General features: G+C 40.4%; 1 protein-coding gene across 4 annotated transcripts in view; it reads right to left on the reverse strand.

Moving 5' to 3' along the window:
- LRRC4C (leucine rich repeat containing 4C) overlaps positions 1 to 26,081 on the reverse strand; it is a 1,265,570-nt gene that overhangs the window by 178,973 nt on the left and 1,060,516 nt on the right. For 2 of the 4 annotated variants that reach the window (XM_032638699.1, XM_032638698.1), the window contains exon 1: positions 1,368 to 2,310. The exons of the other annotated variants lie outside the window; for them this stretch is intronic. The gene's annotated coding sequence lies outside the window, so the exon portion shown is untranslated. Of the gene's footprint in view, positions 1 to 1,367; positions 2,311 to 26,081 lie in introns of those variants that run through there. 4 annotated transcript variants of the gene reach the window in all.

Here is a 26,081-nt window from a genome sequence, read left to right on the forward strand (position 1 = left end):
TGTCAGGAGTTTATTGCAAGCTCTCAGAATCAGTACCTTCCTTGACCCTTCTAGATAAAAATGGCAGCTGTGGGGAAAGAAGTAATTCTTCCACGTACAGCTGTTTCCTGTCCAGTTTGGATCCCAAACTGACTTTTGTCAGCTCTTCAGAGGCTTGTGTGAGTCACCTGTCTCATATGCTTTGGCCACTAACCAAGAGTTATGACTTCTCCAGGCCTCAGTTTCCTTTTTTATTGGCATGAGATCTCTGGGGAATCTTCTGGCTCTAAAGTTATATGAGTCTATGATTCTGATAGAAGGCCCTGGAGAGACATAACAGAAGACTGAGAGGCAGAGTTCTGTTCAAACACAAAACTAAAGAAAAGCCAGCTCCATGATCCTGGCAGCGATGGGGGAAGAGATGTAAAGAGGGGAGATCTTATAGGCCCTCAGGCTCTCTAAGCATTTTCAACCATTTTTAAAATTTTTCTTTAGTGGCTTCTTTCCCCCAAAACAAAGCTGGCATAGGAGAAGCAGTGATGCTCAACCCACAGACCTTTATCTAAGTTACCACAGGACACTAGATTTCTGCCTTTTTTAAAAGAGCTCTGAACTGGTATGGCAGGGAACACTGAAGGAAACTGGCAAAACTGAAGGCGACTAACTGCCCAGGGCACCTACACGGACAGCCTCTCTGTTACGCAGGGAAGTGGTTAGAAGGGGGTGGGGTTGAAGAGAGGAGGGTCCTCCTCTCATCCTTAGCGCTGGTAAGAAGCTAGGTAACCTAATCTCTAGACCACCACTTTCCAGACTGTGTGTGCAAGAGAGATTGGGGATGGTGCAGCCACAGCTTTCCACCACTTCCTCCCCTGTCCCACTCTCCCTCCCTCCACCCACTCACCAGTCAGAAGCCAGCCTTCATCTGGTTGGTTTATTATCATATTTTTGTGGTAATGCATTCTGTTGATCTGCAATGTCAGGTTGGATAATGAAATTTAAATTGGGTCCCTTCGATTTCCAATGGCTAAACATTTGTGAATCTAACTCCGGGGCTGCCATGCAACTTAAACGCATTCTAGAGTGTTGATCACACAGCACAAGGCACCCCACATTGCAGCGGCTTTCTTGGGGAAATTTTTTTTCTCTGGATGGACATTTGCAAAGGCATTTGCCCCGGGATGCAGACAACCTGCATCATTATAGCAAACCTGCTTATCAGTGAGCACAGCCTGATGGAGCAAATGCGTGGGCCACCTTCTCCCTGTTTTCTGGTCCCCACAGCCAGGTCTTTAAAAACCACCTCAGGGGGTACAGGGATAAAGGGACCGGGAATGCTAAATTAATGGACATTTTCTTCACCAATAAATAGGAAAAAAAGGATCACTCACTGTATTTCAGACTGATCACAGCAACATCCAGATGGGAATCCAGGTGGTTAAGAACAAGCAGAAAAATGCATGATCTTGACCCCAAAGAGAAAAAAAAGGGGGGGAGGGGAGGAGGTTGATGAAGAAAAATCCAACTGCAATTATCCATCAATTTTACTCAACATAGGCACAAATCCAACTGTGCTCTGCTGGCTTCTCTTCCCCAATCAATGCCTCATTCTGCCGCGGTCAACTTTTCTTCTCCGAAATTTCTTTGCAGATGTATTATTAATTCCCTCTCCTCTTGTGGGAAATTCAAAAAGAAAAGAAAACACCACCATATCAAGTCTTTACTTTCCTAAAAAAAGCCCCAAACTTTTCATTCCAAAAATATCTCCTTGGCTTACTTTCTCCTTTACAGAAAAAAATGAACATACTTTTCCTTTGTGGATCCTCGTTTCTCCATTTCCAATCATCCTTTTGGGGAGAGGGAGGGCAGCTGTTTTATGATTATTTATTTATGTCAGAACACACCAACCCCCGCGGGTCTGACACTGGTTTATTTCATTTTCCAATGCTCCCTGTGTGCACATATACACATTTGTGTTAAGATCCAGGTCTCACAAGAAAAAGCTTCCTTCTTCCTTCTCTCTTGCACAATCAGTTTATCCACTGCGTTCGGTTCCAGGAGAGAGCTGCGTCCCGCATCTTTCATTTTCGCAACGCACCCAACCGCCACCGCCACCGCCACCAGAAAAAAAGAAAAAGTCTCCTTTTACATCGCCGATTCCTCTCCCCAGCCCCGACCTCGAAGAATTTGGGGATCAACTCCCCCCAATCGCCGCCCTTCCGGCCGGCCCCTTCTCCAAAGATCTGATTAGATTTCTCATCACAACCCAGTGCGCAATTGGATTTTTGATTTCAGCCACCTCGGCCAGCCACCTTCCCCTCTCCCTCCAAACTCTGTTATATCCTGTCTCCTTCCCTCCACCGCCTCTGCAATTTCATAATCTCACGTTAAATGGAGTGCGGGGGGGCGGGGACGGGGGCGGGGGCGGAGGTAGTGAAGGAAAATTTCAAGGCTCCGTCAGCTGTCAAGAAGAAACCCATTCCTCCCCCCCGCTACTTCTTTTTTTCTTTAAGGCTCGGGGTGGCTTGCGCTTCCTCTGTCCCCGCCCCCACCCCTAGCACCCGGTCCAGATCCTCCAGGTGTAGCAGAACTCCACGATCAGGGCCGGGATCACGGGGGAGACTCGTGACGCGGTCCCTCGCCGGCGGCCCCTGCCAGCCACCGGGTCCCCTTCTCCTCCATCAGCGGGCAGCGGATCCGGGGGGCGCCGCGATGAAAGAAGTTCAAACTGGGCTTTTATTTCAAATGGGGAGGGTGAAGTGAGGGGCTCGACGAGGTGTTTGTTAGGCAAATAAAAAAATAATAATAAGGAAAGAAGATACAAAATAGAACATGGAACGAAAGAGGTAAAAAAAAAAAAAAATCCTAGTCGCTGGCTCCTCTCATCCTTCTCGAATGAAACTGCAGCTTTGATCTCATTTCCAGCTGCGTCGGGTACATTCTGGAGCCACAAGTTGGTCTCTCTTCGCCCAGACCTTCCCGACGCCGGCTAGTCCTCCGCGAGGAGACGCGCTCCCGGGAGCGCAGCTGCTCCGCGCCGTCTTTAGCGCCATCGCCCCGGCTCGCGGCTCCCAGCGCGGTAGAAACCCCGGTCCCCTTCCATCCACTTCGGCTGGAACTCTCTCTTCCTCCCCAGCCCGCTCCTCTCTCCTCCCCTTTCCCCCCAAAGAATAAATGCGCTCCCAGTGCCGGCGGCAGTTCCTTTCTCTCGGCCAGTGCCACGTCCTGACGGTTTGGGTCCTGGCTCCCCAAATCTCCTCTCGGACTGCGGTCCCCTTCCCTCTTCTGCCCCTCTTTCTTTCCCTTTTTCCTTTCCCTTTTTCTGCTTGTGATCAGTAAAATACAATTACCCAATTACCTCCCATCATCTTAGCACTGATTGGTCAATTGCATTAACACTTGAAGTCGGGGTGGAGGGGATTGGAGCCCCTGCAGTGTGGCACTGCTGCCACCTGGAGGGCAGAACTAGAACAGCTGCGTTTCAAAGCCACCCCATACTCAGAGGTTAGTAACGCGCAAAGAAACTGCGGTCGTGTGGAAGAAGTCATTTTTTGTTTTGTTTTGTTTTTCAAAGCCTGGCTGTGTTCATCCTGAAAGCCGGGAGTTGGAGCTACAAAGGGGAAGACATAGAAATCAAGTCACCACTAGGATTCAAAAATATCAAACACACAAAGCTGTTGCTTTCAGAGAGCTGGACAAGAGCCTCTTCCCTCCCTAGGCAAGCAGGCTGGTCACAAGGTAAGGATTAATTAACACTACTATTACCTAGGACAGACTAATGAGAAGAAATCTAGGAGAAGCTGAAATACTGCCAGGGAGGGAGCCTGTGGTCCAGCAGGATAATCTCACCAGGAGGAGACACTGTAAAGGTGAAATAGGAGGCTTCAGCCTATGCAGTGTTGCAGTAAATTGGCCTGTTCAGTGTGTACAAGACATCCAGGACAGTTTGACAACTTAATTCCAACATCCCTCGCTCCTAGTTGGCTTTTCCACCAACTCACTTCGGGGGCGGGGGCAGGGGCGGGTGGCATATTTCAACTTCACTGGGTCTTAGAAAGATGGAAGGGCCTACATAATAATATTATTAGTAACATATTTATGTTGGTTTCTTTCTCCAATATACAATTGTCAGAGGCCTTTTCTCTAAGCTATACTTACTCATTTTATACCATTCAGGTATGTGACCTTGAGACATGAAATGGATAAAATGAGAAATGATAATTCAAACAAGAAAACGTTATATATTTGGGGGAGGAAGGCAGATAAATATTTATCTGTTTCAAGTTGCATAATCTATGATCTCTATGCTGATTTACTATACTTTTGAGAGATCAGAATATGTACTTGGTTTGAACATCGTTTTAAATAGGCTGTATGCTACTCTATTAAAGCACATTATATACTTGAGATTTGAGTCTTTATGTTACAAATCATAATGAGAAGTGATATTCAACAAAAGGGAGAAAAGTTTTACTGAGGGAACATTAGAGGCATATCCAAGTTCACACCAAATGTTCTTTTAGTTTTTTCCTGTTCCCTTTATAGTACATGGGTATTTCCTCATTTAGAGTTAAAAAATGAAAGGAACTACATCTATATATTTCTTTGGGTACTAAGCACATACTCTAATATGTATTTCAGATGTCAGCACCTGCAAGAGAAAAGGCCTTTCTTTACACACGAACTGTGATTTATTTAATTTCTGTCTTTTTGGAGAACTTCGATGTAGTTATTGATTGCATCAAAATGTGGATTTGTTGAGGGGTAATGGCATTGCTTCTGTTTTTAAAAGAATGCTGTATTGATTGATTCAAAACACTAGTGGGCAGCTGACTATAAGTTTACTTTGTCTTTTGAAGCTCTTACCCTTATATGCCAATTACAGTTTATCAACTAATAAACCATTAAAAAGGGCTTTCACTAGCTGCTCTAGATAACTTCAAAGGAATCTACCTTCTGGTTCTGAAGTAACCCAGAAGCCATTTGAAATGAAAATTTTCCTTTTTAGGGACTTTGATGGCAAGGGAAAGGCCAGTGATTGTTTTTCAAAGCTGATTATTAGCTTCCTACCAGACATCTTTAAAGCCTTTCAGAATGAATTAATCTATCAAACTAAGCAGCAGTGAAGTATCAGTGCTATTTAACCAAAAAGAAAAAGGAAAGTCTTGCCTTTCCTGTTTACCTTCCCATTCAGCAGCTGCGATTTATTTTCCCGCACCAGTCGCCCATTCACACTGTATGACCTTGAATTAGCCATTTGGCTGTCATTGTTTGATTCAGACTCAACCTGTGTTTTGGGGGCATCCATATGGCATGGTTTTCTTTTGCTGACTTCTCATATACATCACTTTATTTAAAACTCAAAACAACCCCCTGAGAGACTTTTAAAGATGGGGAAAGTGATGCTAAAGCCACATATTTGGTAAATATGTCTTGTTAAGACACAGGCAAGTCTTGAACCTAGATCTACTCAATTCCAACTCTTCCAGTTTTGCTACAGTTTCTAGGTTTGGGAAGCATGGGGAATACATCTAAGACAGTCACAGACGTGCAGACTGTCATGATCAGCACTGAATCCCAGAGATGAATTTGTAACCCTATGGGTGAAATGAAATTGACACATTTGTCACTGAATGATCTTACTCAAAGAGAACTGAAATAAGTAGTCAACAAGCTAACTGTCATACAAATGTACACGCAAACTAAATTGCTAAATAATGACATAAATATAGACACTTATTCAGTAGGAGTGTCAGGTACTGTCAACAATGACAGCATATGTGTTTAAGTAAAATTCTTTGCAAAAGTCCTTTTAGAGGAGATAATTGCCCAAAGAGTAACGGATTGTTCATGTTGTCACACTTCCAATTAGCCCATTTAGTTACCCAAAGCATGGGCAGGACAGATGCCATTAAAATGAGATGACTTGGGAGAAGAAGGGCACAGTGCTAATGTCGCAGGTTTGTTCTATGGACATTGAGAATTCTATGTTTGTGCTCCTCTCCTGATTTGTAGGCATTTGGGTGGGGAAACAAAATTATGTTATTTCACTGTGTGCTGATGACTCTGCCTGGTATAATCTTTAGCAAACAGCAGAGGACAGAATCTTGTAATCAGAAATACAAACTAACAAATAGAATGAGCTCTGTAACTTTGCTTTACAAATAGAGAAAATATGGATGTAGCTATTGCATTTATTAATTTGATTTAACAGGCTGTAGGCTAGTCTATTCAAGCACAACACATACTTAAGATTTGAGTGTTTACTTACCAATTCTGGGAATAGACATTCCCTTTTCACTTCCAGCACTATTAAAAGGGACCAGGATGTCCTGTGGGATAATCGTATCAAGCTTACCTCTAAAGTCAAGCATAATGAATGATGGCATGTGAATTAACTTCATTAGACCAACTTCTTTTGAAAACTACTTTAATGATCAAATGCCATATTTAGTGGGAACTTACTACATCTGTTATGTTAGACAATATTCCAAGGATGTTGTCTTTCAGAATTAGAAGATAACCTAATAGTCATCTATTCTTTGTTCCTTGAAATATAGATGAAGACACCAAAGAAAGAGATTTGCAAATTTATGGTTTTTTAAAGTATCTCCTCTACTACCCCTCCACCCAGTTCCCACCCTATATAGTCTTACTTTACTGTGCCCTCATGCTTTTAAAATTTTTAAATAATAACTAGCACTTAATGATAGCTTATGAGTGCCAAGTACAGTTCTAAGTATGTGGTAGATATCAGTGCAGGCAATCCTCCCAACAATTTTATGAAGTAGGTACAATTACCATGCCGGTTTATAGATAACGCAAATGGAATTGTGGTTAAGTAAGGGCACCCAGCTAGGAAGTGACAGAGGCAAGATTTTCAACGCAGGTTATTTTGCTTCAGAGATCACGGTTTTAATGAATGTTTCCTATTATTACTTACTGCATTGGATGCAAATCATTTGTTCATGTCTACATTCCCATCAAACCATGGTCGATTTCATGAGAGCATTATTTTTTGTATTTCTAATACTGTGTACATAGTTGAATAAATGAATGTCTAAAATTAAGATATTAGGAAATGTCTACATTTTTGTTTCTTAGTGACTATTCTTTTTACTGTGGTACATAAAATGTTAGAAATAGAAGATACTTAGTGCAATTATTAAATAGAGAAACTAAGAAAGCATGCCACCGAATAAAATAATTTAATCAGAGCTTTATAACTTCTATATCACTTAGCTATTGCTGCACGATAAACCATTCCAAAATTGGTAGCTGAAAGCACTAATTATTAATTGTTTCTCATGAATCTACAGGTCAGTCAGGGATTGGTTAAGTGGCTCTTCTGATCTTGGCTGTGTTCACTGATAGCTGATCTAGAATGGTCTCAGCTACAGTCACTGAGACAACTCAACTTCAGTCTATGTGTCTCTTCCTTCATCAACCTAACCCAAGCAAATTTCTTGGCAAAAGCAGAAGTCAAAGGGAGCAAGCAGAATGCACTTTTTCAAGTTTCTGTATGAATCAAATCTGCCGACTTCCCACTGGCTACAGTAAATCACTTGGTACCCATGATCGAGGAATGGAGCAGATCATGCCACCTACAGTGGGAGGCCGCTGTAAAGTTACATGACAAAAGAATGAAGAATCAGAGTCATCATCACAGTCAACCACGAACTTCTGTCCTTTACAAACAGCAAATTTCCTTACTGATTACTGGGGTTTGCAGGAAAGAAATTCTCTGCATTCAGTCAGTCACTTGTTTATTTCGAGAGATGAGTGCTAACCTCCCACTATGTGCCAGGTATTATGGAAGTTATCACTGCCTCCTCTGACGGCCTTCACTTTCCTGATCACATCTGTTGATGCTAATTCAGGAATGGCTCACACATCTGCCAGTTCTCTCACTGTATTACTTTTACTAAGACCATTCTCAAGTTCCTCTGCGGTCTCTCTGCACTAGCCTTTCTTCTTATCCATTCCATCCCCTCCCTAGTACCCATTAGCTTCTGAAAAAGAAAAAGAAAAAAAAACCCCCCAAAATGGATGAGAAAGTTTAAAGGAAGAAACAATAAAGGAAAAATATGTATAATAACAAAAAACACAATACTGGGAAAACTTTTTGCAATGCATAGAACAAAGGATTCATATTTTAAATCATAAATAGTTCTTAGGAATAGCTTTTAGGAATAAGTGAGAAAACCACAGATGTCCTTCCAGATAAGTGGGAAAAAATGCATTACTAATCAATTGACAGAAGTACTGGAATTGAACGCTTATTGGTACCCATATTACTCAGCACAGTGCCTGGCCCTTTGGCATCCAAACACATTTTGATTAAATGGATGAATAAACTGTTTACTTGGTAGTGGCAGGAAAGTGGGTAGGTAATAAGTATGCTAATTACAAGCAATGGTGATATAAGATCTGGTCAGAATTTTACCAGAAATAAGTGTAAAGAGCTGAGGCAGCAGAGGAGGCAGTACCCACCTCTCCATAAGGGCAGTGCCAGAGGACTTCACATAAGAAAACTACATGTGTTCAAATGTTAATGTTAGAAGTTGGTCTAATGAAGACTTCATGAATGTTAGTCTACAGCTGATGAGTGCAGAATTGCCTGTTTTGCAGCAAGAGGATAGAGAATGAGGTTCATTCTAAGAAAAATGGCCCAAAGATTGGCAGGGCTAAAGTTTAGCTAAATGATATACTCAGTTATGGAGGGGTGATCAGACTATTAGATGCCATGTAGAGATCAAGAGAGTCGAGATTTTAAAGGTAGTCTTAAAATGTTCTTTCTAAGAGTGTATCAAGATGTCTGAGAAGGAAGGGCATGAGTGAAGGGGGAATATCTTGAGAGAGAATAGTTCCTTTCTCAGACCACCCTAGGCAACATGACATATTCTAGGACTAAAAGTAAAAAGAAGAAAGCTGAAGTAAGCAACTGTATGGCAATTTGGCAACCAATTCTAAATCAATTTAGACCAAATTACATTTTAGAAATCTTGTTTCTTAAATTTTATATTGGGGTGTATTTGATTTACATTGCTGTGTTACTTTCAGGTGTACAGGAAAGTGATTCAGTTATACATGTACATATATCTATTTTTTTCAGACTCTTTTCCCATATATAGGTTATTACAGAATATTGAGTAGAGTTCCCTGTGCTATACAGTAGGTCCTTGTTGATTATCTATCTACTTTATATATAGTATTGTGTATATGTTAATCCCAAACATCTAATTTATCCCTCCCCCTGCCACCTTTCCCCTCTAGTAACTGTAAGTTTATTTTCTAAGTCTGTTTCTGTTTTGTAAATAAGTTCGTTTGTATCATATTTTTAGACTTTACTTATAGGTGATATATGATATTTGTCTTTGTCTGACTTACTTCACTTAGTATGATAATTTCTAGGTCCATCCATGTTGCTGCAAATGGCATTATCTTTTTAAATGGTGACCCAAGCTCTTGTAGAACACAGTCTCCTATATCAAATGTTTCTAAGAAAGGTGGTATTTGTGCAGAGAAACTGCATTCTGGCATCTTTGTACTGTCTAAATTAGGAGTCTTTGCACTGAGGAGAAAATTGCCTGTAAAGGTATCTTTAAAACTCCACCAGGAGAGGGGACCTTCAAGATGGTGGAGGAGTAAGATGTGGAGATCACTTTCCTCCCCACAAATACATCAGAAATACATCTACATGTGGAACAACTCCTACAGAACACCTATTGAACGCTGGCAGAAGACCTCAGACTTCCCAAAAGGCAAGAAACCCCCCATGTACCTGGGTAGGGCAAAAGAAAAAAGAAGAAACAGAGACAAAAGAATAGGGACGGGACCTGCACCAGTGGGAGGGAACTGTGAAGGAGGAAAGGTTTCCACACACTAGAAGCCCCTTCACTGGTGGAGATGGGAGGTGGGTTGGGGGAAGCTTTGGAGCCACAGAGGAGAGCGCAGCAACAGGGGTGCAGAGGGCAAAGCAGAGAGATTCTGCACAGAGGATCGGTGCTGACTGGCACTCACCAGCCCGAGAGAGGCTTGTCTGCTCACCCACTGGGGTGGGCGGGGGCTGGGAGCTGAGGTTTGGGCTTTGAAGTTCAGATCCCAGGGAGAGGACTGGGGTTGGCTGCGTGAACACAGCCTGAAGGGGGCTAGTGCACCACAGCTAGCCAGGAGGGAGTCTGGGAAAAGTCTGGAACTGCCTAAGAGGCAAGAGACCATTGTTTCAGGGTGAGCGAGGGGAGGGGATTCAGAGCACTGCCTAACCGAGCTCCAGAGACGGGCGCGAGCCGCGGCTATCAGTGCAGACATCAGAGACGGGAATGAGATGCTAAGGCTGCTGCTGCAGCCACCAAGAAGCCTGTGTGCAAGCACAGGTCACTGTTCACACCTCCCCTCCCGGGAGCCTGTGCAGCCCACCACTGCCAGGGTCATGTGATCCAGGGACAACTTCCCCAGGAGAACACACGGCACACCTCAGGCTGGTGCAACGTCATGCCAGCCTCTGCCACTGCAGGCTCACTCTGCATTTTGTACCCCTCCCTCCCCCTGGCCTGAGGGACCCAGAGCCCCCTAATCAGCCACTCCTTTAACCCCCTCTTGTCTGGGTGAAGAACAGATGCCAAAGGGCAGCCTACATGCAGAGGCGGGGCCAAATCCAAAGCTGAACCGCAAGAGCTGTATGAACAAAGAAGAGAAAGGGAAATTTCTCCCAGCAGCCTCAGGAGAAGTGGATTAAATCTCCATAATCAACTTGATGTACCCTGCATCTGTGGAATACCTGAATAGACAACGAATCCTCCCAAAATTGAGGTGGTGGACTTTGGGAGCAACTGTAGAGTTGGGGTTTGCTTTCTGCATCTAATTTGTTTCTGGTTTTATGTTTATCTTAGTTTAGTATTTAGAGCTTATTATCACTGGTAGATTTGTTTATTAATTTGGTTGCTCTCTTCCTTTATATATATATATATATTTTTTTTTTTTTTTCCTTTTTCTCTTTCTGTGAGTGTGTATGTGTATGCTTCTTCATGTGATTTTGTCTGTGTAGGTTTGCTTTTACCATTTGTCCTAGGGTTCTGTCTGTCTGTTTTTTGGGGTTTTTTTAGTATAGTTTTTAGCACTTGTTATCATTGGTGGATTTCTTTACTGGTTTGGTTACTTTCTTCTTTTTATTAATTTTTTATTTTAATAACTTTATTTTATTTTATATATTCTTTTCTTTCTTTCTTTCTTTTTTCTCCCTTTTCTTCTAAGCCACGTGGCTGACACGCTCTTGGTGCTCCAGCCAGGTGTCAGGCCTGAGCCTCTGAGGTGGGACAGCTGAGTTCAGGACATTGACCTACCAGAGACCTCCCAGCCCCACATAATATCAAACATCAAAAGCTCTCCCAGAGATCTCCATCTCAATGCTAAGACCCAGTCAACGACCAGCAAGCTACAGTGCTGAACACCCCATGCCAAACAACTAGCAAGACAAGAACACAACCCCACCCATTAGCAGAGAGGCTGTCTAAAATCATAATAAGTTTACAGAAACCCCAAAATACACCACCGGACGTGGTCTTGCCCACGAGAAAGACAAGATCCAGCCTCACCCACCAGAACACAGGCACCAGTTGCCTCCACCAGGAAGCCTACACAACCCACTGAACCAACCTTACCCACTGGGGGCAGACATCAAAAACTAAGGGAACTACAAACCTGCAGCCTGTGAAAAGGAGACCCCAAACACAGTAAGTTGAACAAAATGAGAAGACAGAGAAATACATAGCAGATGAAGGAGCAAGGTAAAAACCCACCAGACCAAACAAGTGAAGAGGAAATAGGCAGTCTACCTGAAAAGGAATTCAGAGTAAAGATAGTAAAGATGATCTAAAATCTTGGAAATAGAAAGAAGAAAATACAAGAAATGTTTAACAAGGACCTAGAAGAACTAAAGAGTAAATAAACAATGATGAACAACACAATAAATGAAATTAAAAATTCTCTAGAAAGAATCAATAGCAGAATAACTGAGGGAGAAGAACGGATAAGTGACCTGGAAGATAAAATAGTGGAAATAACTAACGCAAAGCAGAATAAAGAAAAAAGAATTGAGGACAGTTGCAGAAACCTCTGGGACAACACTAAATGCACCAACATTTGAATTATAGGGGTCCCAGAAGAAGAAGAGAAAAAGAAAGGGACTGAGAAATATTTGAAGAGCAAAAGCTGAGAGAGTTCAGCACCACCAAACCAGCTTTACAACAAATGCTAAAGGAACTTCTCTAAGAAGGAAACACAAGAGAAGGAAAAGACATACTGTAACAAACCCAAAACAATTAAGAAAATGGTAATAGGAACATACACATTGATAATTACCGTAAATGTAAATGCATTAAATGCTCTAACCAAAAGACATAGACTGGATGAACGGATGCAAAAACAAGATCTGTATATATGCTGTCTACAAGAGACCTACTTCAGGCCTAGGGACACATACAGACAAAGTGAGGGGATGGAAAAAATATTCCATGCAAATGGAAATCAAAAGAAAGCTGGAGTAACAATTCTCATACCAGACAAAATAGACTTTAAAACAAAGACTTTTACAATGGACAAAAAAGGACACTACATAATGATCAAGGGGTCAATCAAAGAAGAAGACATAACAATTGTAAATATTTATGCACCCAACATAGGAGTACCTCAATACATACGGCAAATGCTAACAGCCATAAAAGGGGAAATCGACAGTAACACAATAATAGTAGGGGACTTTAACGCCCCGCTTTCTCCAATGGACAGATCATCTAAAATGAAAATAAGTAAGGAAACACAAGTTTTAAATGATACATTAAACAGGAGGACCTTACTTGATATTTATAGGACATTCCATCCAAAAACAACAGAATACACGTTCTTCTCAAGTGCTCATGCAACATTTTCCAGAATAGATCATATCTTGGGTCACATATCAAGCCTTGGTAAGTTTAAGAAAATTGAAATCATATCAAGTATCTTTTCCGACCAAAACGCTATGAGACTAGAAATCAATTACAGGAAAAATTCTGTAAAAAATACAAACACATGGAGGCTAAACAATAAACGACTAAATAACCAAGAGATCACTGAAGAAATCAAAGAGGAAATCAAAATATACCTAAAAACAAATGACAATGAAAACACGATGACCCAAAACCTATGGGATGCAGCAAAAGCAGTTCTAAGAGGGAAGTTTATAGCAATACAATCCTACCTCAGGAAACAAGAAACATCTCAAATAAACAACTTAACCTTACACCTACAGCAGTCAGAGAAAGAAGAACAAAAAACCCCCAAAGTTAGCAGAAGGAAAGCAGTCATAAAGATCAGATCAGAAATAAATGAAAAAGAAATGAAGGAAACGATAGCAAAGATCAATAAAACTAAAAGCTGGTTCTTTGAGGAGATAAACAAAATTGATAAACCATTAGCCAGACTCATCAAGAAAAAAAGGGAGAAGAGTCAAATCAATAGAATTAGAAATGAAAAAGGAGAAGTAACAACTGACACTGCAGAAATACAAAGGATCACGTGAGATTACTTCAAGCAACTATATGCCAATAAAATGGACAACCTGGAAGAAATGGACAAATTATTAGAAAAGCACAACCTTCTGAGACTGAACCAGGAAGAAATAGAAAATATAAACAGAACAATCACAAGCAGTGAAATTGAAACTGTGATTAAAAATCTTCCAACAAATAAAACCTCAGGACCAGAGGGCTTCACAGGCAGGTTCTATCAAACATTTAGAGAAGAGCTAACACCTATCATTCTCAAATGCTTCCAAAATATAGCAGAGGGAGGAACACTCCCAAACTCATTCTATGAGGCGACCATCACCTTGATACCAAAACCAGAAAAAGGTGTCACAAAAAAAGAAAACTACAGTCCAATATCACTGATGAACATAGATGCAACAATCCTCAACAGAATACTAGCAAACAGAACCCAGCAGCACATTAAAAGGATCATACACCATGATCAAGTGGGGTTTATCACAGGAATGCAAGGAGTCTTCAATATACGCAAATCAATCAATGTGATAAACCATATTAAGAAATTGAAGTTGGGGCTTCCCTGGTGGCGCAGTGGTTGAGAATCTGCCTGCCGATGTAGGGGACATGGGTTCGAGCCCTGGTCTGGGAAGATCCCACATGCCGCGGAGCAACTGGGCCCATGAGCCACAACTACTGAGCCTGTGCGTCTGGAGCTTGTGCTCCGCAACAAGAGAGGCCGCAACAGTGAGAGGCCCGCACACCGCAGTGAAGAGTGGTCCCCACTCGCCACAACTGGAGAAAGCCCTCGCACAGAAACGAAGACCCAACACAACCATAAATAAATAAATTAAAAAAAAAAAAAGAAATTGAAGTTGAAAAACCATATGATCATCTCAATAGATGCAGAAAAAGCTTTCAACAAAATTCAACACCTTTTTATGATAAAAACTCTCCAGAAAGTAGGCATAGAGCGAAATTACCTCAACATGATAAAGGCCATATATGACAAACCAACAGCCAACATCGTCCTCAATGGTGAAAAACTGAAACCACTTCCACTAAGATCAGGAACAAGACGAGATTGCCCACTCTCATCATTATTATTCAACATAGTTTTGGAAGTTTTAGCCACAGCAATGAGAGAGGAAAAAGAAATAAAATGAATCCAAATAGGAAAAGAAGAAGTAAAACCATCACTGTTTACAGATGACATTGTACTACACATAGAGAATCCTAAATATGCTACCAGAAAACTACTAGAGCTAATCAATGAATGTCGTAAAGTAGCAGGATACAAAATTAATTCACAGAAATCTCTTCCATTCCTATACACTAATGATGAAAATCTGAAAGAGAAATTAAGGAAACACTCCCATTTACCATTGCAACAAAATGAATAAAATACCTAGGTATAAATCTACCTAAGGAGACAAAACACCTGTATGCAGAAAACTATAAGACACTGATGAAAGAAATTAAAGATGATACAAACAGATGGAGTGATATACCATGTTCTTGGATTGGAAGAATCAACATTGTGAAAATGACTCTACTACCCAAAGCAATCTACAGATTCAGTGCAATCCCTATGAAACTACCACTGGCATTTTTCACAGAACTAGAACAAAAAACTACACAATTTGTATGGAAACACAAACGACCCAGAAAAGCTAAAGCAATCTTGAGAAAGAAAAATGGAGCTGGAGGAATCAGGCTCTTGTCTTCAGACTATACTACAAAGCTACAGTGATCAAGACAGTATGGTACTGGCAAAAAAACAGAAATATAGATCAACGGAACAGGATAAAAAGCCCAGAGATAAACCCACGCACCTATGGTCACCTTATTTTTGATAAGGGAGGCAAGAATATACAATGGAGACAAGACAGCCTCTTCAATAAGTGGTGCTGGGAAAACTGGACAGCTACATGTAAAAGAATGAAATGAGAACACTCCCTAACACCATACACAAAAATAAACTCCAAATGGATTAGAGATCTAAATGTAAGGCCAGAGAGTATAAAACTGTTAGTGGAATACATAGGCAGAACACTCTTTGACATAAATCACAGCAAGATCCTTTTTGACTCACCTCCTAGAGAAATGGAAATTAAAAAAAATAAACAAATGGGACCTAATGAAACATAAAAGCTTTTGCACAGCAAAGGAAAACATAAGCAAGACGAAAAGACAACCCTCAGAATGGGAGAAAATATTTGCAAACAAAGCAATTGATAAAGGATTAATCTCAAAAATATACAAGCAGCTCATGCTTGTATCACTATCAACTCATGCAGCTCAGTATCAAAAAAACAAAACACAATCCAAAATGGGCAGAAGACCTAAACAGACATTTTTCCAAAGAAGGTACACAGATTTCCAAGAAACACATGAAATGATGCTCAACATCACTAATCATTAGAGAAATGCAAATCAAAACTACAATGAGGTATCACCTCACACTGGTCAGAATGGCCATCACCAAAAAATCTACAAATGATAAATGCTGAAGAGGTGTGGAGAAAAGGGAACCCTCTTGCACTGTTGGTGGGAGTGTAAATTGATACAGCCACTATGGAGAAGAGTATGGAGGTTCCTTAAAAAACTGAAAATAGAACTACCATACAACCCAGCAATCCCACTACTGGGCATATTCCCTGAGAAAACCATAATTCAAAAAGAGTCATGTACCACAATGTTCATTGCAGCTCTATTTACAATAGCCAGAACATGGAAGCACCTAAGTGTCCATCAACAGATGAATGCATAAAGAAGGTGTGGCACATATATACAATGGAATATTACTCAGCCATGAAAAGAAACGAAATTGAGTTATTTGTAGTGAGGTGGATGGACCTAGAGTCTGTCATACAGAGTGAAGTAAGTCAGAAAGAGAAAAACAAATACTGCATGCTAACACATATATATGGAATCTAAAAGAAAATAAAAAAGGTTATGAAGAACCTAGGGGCAGGACAAGAATAACAACGCAGATGGAGAAAATGGACTTGAGGACATGGCGAGAGGGAAGGGTAAGTTGAGACGAAGTGAGAGAGTGGCATGGACATATATACACTACCAAATGTAAAATAGATGCAAATGGGAAGTAGCCGCATAGCACAGGGAGATCAGCTCGGTGCTTTTTGTCCACCTAGAGGGGTGGGGTAGGGAGGGTGGGAGGGAGATGCAAGACGGAAGGGATATGGGGATATATGTATACGTATAGGTGATTCCCTTTTGATACAGCAGAAACTAACACACCACTGTAAAGCAATTATACTCCAATAAGTATGTTAAAAAAAAAAAAAAACTCCACCAGGAATTAGTAGTTGCTGTGAATCTAGTTGTGTAATTTGGGAAGACAGCTGCATTTGATTTCACGAAATCAGCACTTGATACTAAACAACTCCTAAAGCATGTCACTTTATTTCAGCATTAACCATGCAGTGCAGATTCAAGAAATGATAGCCTTGTTTTCCCCACCATGCTACTATTGTGTTTCCAGGAAATGAAGTTCCTAGATTTCAAAATTCATTTCTCTTCCCTTTGAAGATGCATGAGTACATCTGTGGTTCTAGGCCTCCAGCTGCTTTAGTGGCGCCTGATTCTAATAATGGTCAACAATCTGCCTTTTTAAATATCCAGGTTTCTAACATGCACAGCACGTTTTAGGGAAGTAAATGACTGTCTAGGAGAGGTTGCAGATTTAAAAAATAATAATTTATTGTATTTACACAGAAAATGGAAACACCTTTATTGCTTGAATGAAATAATTCTCCAAACACCAGGAATAAATATATAAGAGATATATATCTCTTTTATAATATATAGAAGATATATTGCTGAGTTGACTTTCAAAATAGGAGGGGATCTTTAAACTCATCAACAATTATGGGAGTTTATAGGGAAACGAGATATAAAACAAATATCCCTGTGGCAGGTGAACATCGTGAAGTGTGTATGGACTTGTGGTCTTTTTGAACAGAGTAAACACTGGGGGACTCTTGATGGATTGAGTGTTTAACATTTTACTGAAACCTTAAGCTGACAATCTTCCTGAAAATAATTTTTATTAAAATTTTACGAATTTTTATGGAAGTTCGTATTTTCACTAGGATAACAATTGTGTCATACTGCAGAGGACCTAAACAGATATTTTTTCTAAAGAAGACATACATATGGGCAACAGGTGTGTGAAAAGATGTTCAACATCACTAATCATCAGGGAAATACGAATAACACCTGTTAGAATGGCCATTATCAAAAAGACAAGAGTAACAAGTGTTAGCCAGTGTAGGGAGAAAAGGGAACCCTTGTACATTGTTGGTGGGAATGTAAATTGGTACAGTTACTATGGAAAACAGTATAAAGGTTCCTCAAAATGTTAAAAATAGAACTACCATGTGATCCATCAATTCCATTTCTGGGTATATATATGGAAGAAATGAAATCAGGATGTTGAAGAGATACCTGCACCTTCATGTTCACTGTAGCGTTACTTACCATAGCCAAGATGTGGAAACAATCTAAGTGTCCATTGACAGATGAATGGGAAAAGAAAAAAAAAAAAAAAAATATATATATATATATATATATATATAATGGAATGTTATTTGGTTATGAGAAAAGAGAATCTGAGACAACATGGATGGACCTCGAAGGCATTATGCAAAATGAAATAAGTCAGAGAAAGAAAGACAAACACTGTATGATCTCACTTATAAGTAGAATCTAAAAACGCCAGACTCGTAGAAACAGAGTAGAATGATGGTGCCAGGATCTGAGGGTAGGAGAAATGAGGAGATGTTGGTCAAAGGGTAAAACTTCCAGTTATAAGATGACTGTTTCAGGGATCAAATGTGTGGTGACTATAGTTAACAATAGTGTATCATTTACTTGAAAGTTGCTAAGAGGGTAGATTTTAAATGTTCTCACAATATACACACAAAGAAAACGGAATTATGCGGAGTGATGGAGGTGTTACTCTATTGTGGTAGTCATTTCGCAATATATATATATCTTTGAAATCATCATGTTGTACACCGTAAACGTACACGATGTAATGTGTCAATTATATCTTAATAAAACTGGAAGAAATGAGTCAAGAATACTGAAAAATAGTATGCTATGTTAGAATTTAATTTCTTACTTTAATTTTTATTAATGATGCCTCCATCTTTTTTTTTTACTGTTCTTATTGATTTTAGTGGCTACATTTAAAAGGCCACTGAATTTTCTTTACTTCTCTTCTCAATTCTGTTTCTTTTACCTCTAGGGTTAGAGAGTGACAAAAGTATGTTATCGTCTTGTGTGTTTTTCTTCTGCAGTAAGCAAGATCCTAAATTAAAAAATTGCATATAGGGGCTAATTAACAATTTAGTTCAACCTAATCCAATCCATTCATTTATTTAACAAAATTTTATCGAGTACCAAATTTGGTAGGTTCTGTATATACAGAAAAAGTATTAGGAACTTTTCATTATTTCCCAGAGATGGTTACATTTTTAGAAAGGATTCGTGTATATTCAGAAAAAGGATATGCTTGATCTAAGGAAAGAACATGGAATAGGGCCCAGAGCAATAAGTTTGGAATCATATAGACCTGAGTTTGAATTTGACAAACATTCATTGTTTGTACTTTAGGAGAACGGCAAATACTTTAGGGGCTGGAGTTTAAGGAGAAAGTGTGGCAGGGAAGGAGATGAAGTGCCAGGAAATGAACTTGCATAGAGCATCCCAGTCAAGGATTCCTTTTATGAAGATGGTCCAAATATCATCATCATTTTTCACTGAGGGGTATTAAGTGAAGGGGTAACATGATAAGTCTGGAAATTTCAAAAGACATTCCAAAGGACATTATGCAAGTTAATTGCAGAAGAGGAACAACCTGGACACAGGAGAGCAATTAGGAAACTAAGGGAGGTTGTGAGGATCCAAACAAGGCAGCAGCTTTGGGGTGGGAGAGGAGATGGGTATAAAAAATGCCAAGTGTTAAAACCTGCAAAATTTTACCAATTTGCATGCTTACTATTTGTGCATATGTGCGTGTGCATGTGTGTGTACATGTGTGACATCAGACTTGGAGGTTATACATAACTCCCATTCAATATAATAAAGCACTTCCTGAAAATAAAGCTTTCTGAACTGGGAATGGGCTGACTCATAAGATTGTCATTGGAGTTGTTCAAGCCTAGGCTCTAAGTTGTGTCTGGGTCCTTAAGGCAGGGATAGATTAGATAAGCAATTTCCAAACATTGTCCCGGATTAAATTTCCACTAGTCCACTATAGCAAAATGAGAAGGGTAAGGGCAATGGACTGGGTTTATCCTATGAATTAGTTGAATTTCAAGCGAAAATCTTCAGTTGGTGATGAATTCTGTCCTATATATATATATATATATTATTTTTTTGCGGTACGCGGGCCTCTCACTGTTGTGGCTTCTTCCGTTGCGGAGCACAGGCTCCGGACGCACAGGCTCAGCGGCCATGGCTCACGGACCCAGCTGCTCCGCGGCATGTGGGATCCTCCCGGACCGGGGCACGAATCCGTGTCCCCTGCATCGGCAGGCGGACTCTCAACCACTGCGCCACCAGGGAAGCCCTGTCCTATATTTTTACAGCTATAATTTCCTTTCTTATTTTTATTTAGTAGCATTTTAAAAGGTAAATATTTGGCAAAATCCAAAGTTGGAAACATTTGTTGAGCCACTGTATATTTATTCATTTTAATGACATGAAAGGTGTTAAAGTCTAGGACTTGCTAGACTGATGACCTTTAAGGGCACTTTGGTCTCTTAAATTTTATGCTTTTATCAGAATCAGAATACGTCTGCCTGGAGAAGCGCTTTCACGTAGATCCACAGAATGGTGTGTTCGACGTTATTCAACCTTTTGTAAAACAAATCAGGTGTCTCAGACTAGTACTGCAGAATATGCTCCCTAAGTTTCCAGCCTTTTTAGAAAGCCAAATTCTAAAGTGAAATTGATGACATCTTACAAATCCTTGCTCGAATATTCCTTTCACAGCAAAATACGGCATGGGAAAAACCTTAAGAACCAAATTGCTGTTATCACTCACCACAGTCGACTCATTTGGCGCCCACCACATACAGACCTACAGACCTGTGTCAAACCATCTTCCGTATGTAACTTCAGCGGCCCGAGGGGCCTGGCAGTCCAGACTCTTTTCTCTTGATGTGCCACTGACAAGCAATGCCATTAAACTAAGCTTCAAGTCATAGAAGCGTGCCTCTAAGTGCCTGTGCAGTCAAATGCCACAGGATTTCAAATGGAAATGACATGAGTTAATTTCCTGAGAACAAAAGGAAAGGAAAAATCGAGAAGAAAGGCAGTTTCTTGTAACACAATATGCAGATTGATGGCACCCACTGATTGATTGAAGTGTCAAAAACACACCTTTCAGGTATAAATTAAGGTGCTGAAAGAGTTTGGGGCTCTCTCGCCCTCTCATTCATATGAAATATTAACTGATAAAGTCAAGGTAAAATTAGTTTTTCTCGATATCTTTAACTTCTTCTCGACCCCAAAAGCTAAACTTTTGGACGGTTGTCCCTGGTAAAAGATGATGAGATCTGCTCCAAAGGTATCTCACTGTATGAGGACTAAAATTACAATTCCTTTTATTGGCTTAGAAAATATTACTATTCGTAGCTTCAGCCCCCTCTCAGCCTTTCTTCAACTTTATCTTCCTTCGTTGCTCCCACACCTTAGCTTCTTTCTGTGTGGACAATAGGGTCTTGGCACTAGTTGTTCCCTCCGCCTAGAACATTTTCTCTCTGTTCTTTGCAGACACTGATCTTTTTGATCTTCTGAGGGAGACCATCCCTCCCCGGCAGCTGAGGTAGCCACCCAATATCTCTCACATCCCCATATTTTAATTTTGGGCAGAACACTTATCTGATTGTCTCCATTTGTGGAGTTGTCTTCGTCTGCTGAAATGGGTTGCCCATGGGAGTAGGGGCACCGCCTTTCTTGTTCATGGCTGTATCCTCTCTTCATGGAATTCACAGGGAAGATACGGGATCCACATTTTTTAAAGAAGAGCTAAGATGGTAAAAAGTGAGATTTGGAAGCCAACTGCACAGCATTGATAAGGAGTAAAGGTGGGGATTTTAGAGGGAGGCCTGTTGTCCCTTGAACAACTATTCTTTTGGTTGCCCTTAGGTAGGGCTTAAATGAAATGAATGACAGCTATGCACAGTCTTTTTTTTTTTTTTTGCGGTACGCGGGCCTCTCGCTGCTGTGGCCTCTCCCGTTGCAGAACACAGGCTCCGGATGCACAGGCTCAGTGGCCATGGCTCACGGGCCCAGCCGCTCTGCGGCATGTGGGATCTTCCCGGACCGGGGCGCGAACCCTCATCCCCTGCATCGGCAGGCGGACTCTCAACCACTGCGCCACCAGGGAAGCCCCTATGCACAGTCTTATATATATATTCTGTCAAATACAAAAAAAGGGAAGAATATATGTTCCTAACTTCTAGCCATGTACATAATAGTGGGTAAAAGCTTGGGCACTTGAGTCCAACAGCTGAGGTTTGAATATTGGCTCCACTACTTCCTATCTGTGTGATCTTGGGTAAGTCACTAACCTCTTGAAGTCCAGGAGACCCCATCTATCACTGGTCCCACCTATTTCATACATTTATGAGGATTAAAGTGAAATAACGCATGAGGAATAGTTAGCACAGTACTGGCATCTCATGAGCACTCATTAGGTATTAGTGATGTTTGCTGTTGTTAATATGTATATTTTACCAAGCTCTCAGTTACTGTGAGTCCTCTCCTCTCTCCCACACGTTGTTACCTAGCCAGCCAGTAATGCAGCACATGTGACAAAAAAATACAGAACCTCACTCCATGCTCTCTGGTGAACTCTTCCTTGGTATCTCTACATATTTCATTCAGCCAGAATGTCTGGCTACAGTTACTTTCATCTATACAAATACATAGCAAAATGAATGTTAAAACAGTTTTTGGAAGCATATTAAAGAAAATGTCATTTTGTCCTTATCACTTCTATGAAGATTTAGTTATTGTATCTTTAAAAAGGTCAAGCTTTTCTTCTCCGTATATTTCTAAAGAAAGCTTCAAATGTGGTTGACCTTGAGCTAATTGCTTACCTTTCTGTGTCTCAGTTTGTCTGATTTAAGTGAGTATAATCATTCCTAGCATGGTAGCTCTTCCCTTCATGGTGGTGAGGTGAAAATTAGTTTCTCATGTTCAAAACCAGAGTCACTTTCAAAACTCCCCCTGACACACACCCACACATTCGTTCATTTGTCAGGCTCTCCAGTTCCCCCATGGGTAACATTTTTTTGCATGTGTCTCTTCCTGCACATAACACATGCTTTCACTCCAGTTCAGACTCCAAACACTCTGCCCTGGTCCCAGACTATCTTTCAGCCCCCAGTCTCTCTGTCCTCCAATGGAGCCCCCTCACAGCTGATGCATCACTGAAATCCCCAGCTATCATTTAAAGGAGCAGGGAACATTTATTGAGTGCTTACTATGTGTCAGGCACTGGGCTAAGCACTGGACATGCATTGTCATTGAACTACAGCTCCAATGATTGACATGTCCATGTTCAGAGACTCTCATTAGCTTCTTGATTATGTCCACATTCCTCACTATATTGTGACCCTAATCTTGGTCTGCCATTTACTATTTAATGATCTCAGGCAAGACGTGTAATCTCAAAATACTTCAGTTTGTCAGATAAAGAAATAATAATACAGCCTCATAAAGTAACTGCAGCATTTATTATCTGTGGCGCAGTTTGGCATTTGGGGCCAGATAATTCTTTGTTTTTTGGGGGGGATGCTCTATGCCTTGTAGGACGTTTAGCAGCATCCCTGGCCTCTATCCACTAGATGGCAGTATCACCCTGCCTTCTCCCTCCCCCCACACCCCCTCCCACCCCCATTTTGGAAATGGAAGTGTCTCTAGACATTGCCTAAACATCTTCTCGATACAAACATATTGAAAACTACTAGGGTGCTGGGATGAATAAATTAGATACTTTTAGATGCTGGACATAAACGGTTCCTTCAAGTCTTTTAGTTCTTGGGAATCCTTGTACATTCCCCATGTCCCAGCTTAACCAGAGGACCTGTGGTTCCCAAGATTAGTCCTAGGTTTTCCTGCCTCCTTGTTTTGTGGTTCTTTCCACCGACGACACTCTCTTATGCTACTTCTGCCTTGCAAACTCTTAACCATGCTCCAGGATACTTCTACCAGAAATTTCACCTAATTTTTCCCAACTGAATTATAGTTCCCCCTTTAAACATTTTTACCATTATTTTTCTACCTCAATCATTCTGCCAAATTTTATAGTCATTGGTATAATTGTATCATTCTCCTGTTGGAACTGAAAATTCCATGAGAACGAGATTCTTTGTTTTTTACCTTTTTAGCCACAATAGAAGTGAGCACGATTTCTGTCATATATTATTTGTTCATTAAATGTTTGTTAAATTGAATTTAGAGCACAGAAGAAATAAATAATTTATTATAAGGCAACGCCTCCAAATGTTCAAGTAACTAAAAAATGTTAGAGAAGAAAAACAAAATTGTATCCAGATGCTTGTTGAAATAATCAGATAATTGAGCCAATAGAGTTTTATTGTTTAAATTATTCATATAACCGCCTTGGTTCTCTGCTTCTCTTCGCACATGTAGGGACAGTTGAGAAAGAATTATAGTTGTCATTTGAAAACTATTAAGTGATTTGCCTACTGATGGAATCTGTGTTCTTTTGCTAGAAACAGAATTTATCAAATAAAGGAGGTACAAACAAACCTACACTATTGCATTATTAATCAAGAGGGAGGGCCAAGGAGGCAACTGCCACTGTGGAATGATGCAAGGTGGAAAGTGAAATGGAACCTTTTTTTCTGCCTCTACCTGTTGTCTTAGAAAAAAGCACCCCCTCCCCGTCCACCACAGGAGCGCGCGCGCACACACACACACGCGCACACACACACACACGCACACAGAGTTTGTTATGGTAGGTGAAATTCCTTGCTCTCTAGGAATTTGAAACCTAGACAAGCTTATACACAGCCACTGTTATGTGATACATCTGTGATAAAGTAGAAAAGACACTGATCTTCAACTTGGAAAACATGAATTCAACATTACCTCTCAACATTACCACTTAACAGCACTGTGACTATATTAGGTTGAATAATGCCCCCCTGCCAAGGATTTCTACATCCTAATCCCCAGAACCTGTGGATATGTTGCCTTATGTAGCAAATGAGACCTCACTGGTATAACTGAGTCAAGGATTTTGAGATGAGGAGATTATCCTGGATTATCCAGGAGGGCTCCAATAAGAGTAAGTAAGGAGGGTCAGAGTTAGAGAGAAATGGTTTTGAAGATGTCACGCTGCTGTCTTTGAATAAAGAACAAGGGGCCGCAAGTCAAGGCCATTGGAGGCTGGGGAAGGGCAGGAAACAAACTTACTTGGAGCCTCTAAAAGAAAAGCAACCCTGCTCACACCTTAACTTTATCCCCTTGGAGCTGGGTTTTGATTTCTGAGCTCCAGAAACATAATACATTTGTGTTGTTTTACGTCACTAAGTTTGTGGTACTTTGGTATAGCGGCCATAGGAAACTATGACAGTGAACTTGGTTAAGTCTACTATCTCTTTACGCCTCAGTTTCCAAATTTCTAAAATTTGGGCAATATCTATGTAACCAGATTGTTTGGGTGATATAAAAAGGTAAAGTAGTAGGCATTGGTTATTTTAGCCATTTTACCATGTTTTAGTTATTCTTTTGATATAGCTTCTCAGTTTTCTTTCCAGCACTTAATGTTCAGACACTCAGACAAGGTTGACCACCTAATATATAGTCATGTGGTAACAAATAACTTGGCCAACCTATTAACAGAACTGTTGTGAGAAGGCAGGTGACGCAAGGCATGCCAACCACAGAATGTTTTACAAGGACAATACGGAAGGAACTTGATCCACTGAGGCTGCCAAAGTAATGTAAACCTATAGCTGTTTGGGGAATTCTTTGCCACCACATAGGAGAGGCTGCCTGAGACAAATGCCAGCAGTGATGAAAACAGAGCTATGAGATTAGCAGTGATAGACTGCACATACTAGTTATTGAGTATCTAGATCTATCCATGCCTAAAGCTACTCTGTTCTGAGAATTTTTTGGTTACACGAGCAAATAGAATGTATGTGTGTATGTGTATATAAATATATGTATATATATATTTATATATATCAGGTAGATTGGATTTTATTTGCTCAAAATGGAAAAAAAAAACTACTTAAAAGTGTGTCACAAGGAATATACTATAAATATATAAAATCAAGTTATTTTTCTCTATGAAGTATAAGTGCTAATGGTAGAAAATTCAGATAGTACTGACAAAGTGCTTAGTCAAAATAACGAATCATCCCAAACCCCACAACTGGATATAATCACTATTAATATATGAATTTTTAAAAATTCGACTATGAATGAATGCAAAGTGTAGTAAGTAGGAGACTTTGGGGTGGTTTTGTAGGGAGTGAGGCATCGAAACTTGACCTTGAAGGA

This window comes from Phocoena sinus, chromosome 8, assembly GCF_008692025.1.
Source record: "Phocoena sinus isolate mPhoSin1 chromosome 8, mPhoSin1.pri, whole genome shotgun sequence".
In the NCBI taxonomy this organism is placed as follows: Eukaryota; Metazoa; Chordata; class Mammalia; order Artiodactyla; family Phocoenidae; genus Phocoena; species Phocoena sinus.